A 2,439-nucleotide genomic window follows, 5' to 3' on the forward strand; every position below is an offset into this window, starting at 1 on the left:
GAGATGTAATTGGCTTCATGGGCCAGAGGGGAGAGGCAAGGCAGCCCACAAGGGGTGGCGCACGCCCTCCCATGGGGAGTCCACATTGGACAAGGGGTGGGGTGTGGCCCCCCTTTCCTTCTCCCTCCCCCTCTCCTTCCCCCTTTCCCCCTCCGAAAGGAGGGGGGCGAATAGGACTAGGAGTCCAAGTGGGTTCCCCCCCTCTTGGCGCGCCCCTTGGCCGGCCTCCTCCCCTCTCCTCCTTTATATATGGGGGCAGGGGGAACCTCTAAGCTCATCAATTGTTTCTTAGCCGTGTGTGGTGCCCCCCTCTACCGTTTACTCCTCCGGTCATATTGTCGTAGTGCTTAGGCGAAGCCCTGCGGGGATCACTCCACCATCACTGTCATCATGCAGTCGTGCTGACGAAACTCTCCCTCGACACTTCGCTGGATCAAGAGTTCGAGGGACGTCATCGAGCTGAACGTGTGCTGAACTCAGAGGTGCCGTACGTTTAGTACTTGATCGGTTGGATCACGAAGACGTGCGACTACATCAACCGCGTTAAACTGACATTCCGCTTTCGGTCTACGAGGGTACGTGGACACACTCTCCCCCTCTCGTTGCTATGCATCTCTTAGATAGATCTTGCGTGATCGTAGGAATTTTTTTTAAATTGCATGCTACGTTTCCCAACAGAAATATGAGGCTATATGTAATCATGCATATAAGATATCAAAACTCAAATAACTTTCATGGATAAGATATATCTGATCATAAACTCAAAGTTCATCGGATCCCAACAAACACACCGCAAAAGGAATTACATCGAGTAGATCTCCAAGAGATCATTGTATTCAGAATCAAAATAGAGAGAGGAAGCCATCTAGCTACTAACTACGGACCCGTAGGACTACAATGAACTACTCACGCATCACCAGAGAGGCACCAATGAGGATGATGAACCCCTCCGGGATGGTGTCAAGAGTAGATCTTTGGTTTCTGGAACTTGCGGTGGCTGGAATTGTGTTTCGTTGACTCCCCTAGGGTTTCCGGATTTTCGCGGTATTTATGGAGCAAAGAGGCGGTGTGGGATGATACGTTTCCAACGTATCTATAATTTTTTATTGTTCCATGCTATTATATCATCAATTTTGGATGTTTTATATGCATTAATATGCTATTTTATATGATTTTTGGAACTAACCTATTAACCTAGAGCCCAGTGCCAGTTCCTGTTTTTTCCTTGTTTTTGAGTTTCGCAGAAAACTAATACCAAACAAAGATCTTCCTCCTATATATTCTCAAATACCCAGAAAACTTCTAGGGGAGCCACAAAACCACTTTCCCACCGCCGCAACCTTCTGTACCCGTGAGATCCCATCTACGGGCCTTTTCCAGCGTCCAGCTGGAGGGGGGTCCGATCCCGGAGGGCTTCTACATCAACACCATTGCCTCTCCGATGAAGCGTGATTCATTTACCACAGACCTACTGGTCCATAGCTAGTAGCTAGATGGCTTCTTCTCACTCTTTGATTCTTAATACAAAGTTCTCCTCAATGTTCTTGGAGATCTATTCGATGTAATACTCTTTTGCAGTGTGTTTACCGAGATCCGATGAATTGTGGATTTATGATCAGCTTATCTATGAATATTATTTGAATCTTCTCTGAATTCTTTTATGCCTAATTTGATATCTTTTCAAGTCTCTTCGAACTATCGATTTGGTTTGGCCAACTAGATTGGTTTTTCTTGCAATGGGAGAAGTGCTTAGCTTTGGGTTCAATCTTGCGGTGCTCGATCTTAGTGACAGAAGGGGAAACAACACGTATTGTATTGTTGCCATCGAGGATAAAAAGATTGGGTTTTTATCATAACACCTGAGTTAATTTTTATGCATCATGTCATCTTGCATAAGGCGTTACTCCGTTCTTTATGAACTTAATACTCTAGATGCATGCTGGATAACGGTCGATGTGTTGAGTAATATTAGTAGATGCAGAATCTTTTCGGTCTACTTGACACGGACGTGATGCCTCTATTCATGCTCATCGCCTTAGATATCGTCATAACTTTGCACTTTTCTATCAATTGCTCGGCAGTAATTTGTTCACTCATCGTAATAATTTGTATCTTGAGAGAGGCCTCTAGTGAAACCTATTCCCCCTGGGTCTATTTTACATCATATTAGTTTCCCGTCAACTTGCCAATTTCTGTTTCCATTCCATTATTTTGCAATCTTTTACTTTCCATTCCATAAACTAAAAATACCAAAAATATTACTTTGCCGTTTATCCATCTCTATCGGATCTCACTTTGCAAATAACCGTGAAGGGATTGACAACCCCTTTATTGCGTTGGGTGCAAGTTGGTGTTTGTTTGTGCAGGTATTCGGTGGCTTGCGCGTTCTCTCCTGCTGGATTGATACCTTGGTTCTCAAAAACTGAGGGAAATACTTAG

Source organism: Triticum dicoccoides, chromosome 3A (genome assembly GCF_002162155.2).
Source record: "Triticum dicoccoides isolate Atlit2015 ecotype Zavitan chromosome 3A, WEW_v2.0, whole genome shotgun sequence".
In the NCBI taxonomy this organism is placed as follows: Eukaryota; Viridiplantae; Streptophyta; class Magnoliopsida; order Poales; family Poaceae; genus Triticum; species Triticum dicoccoides.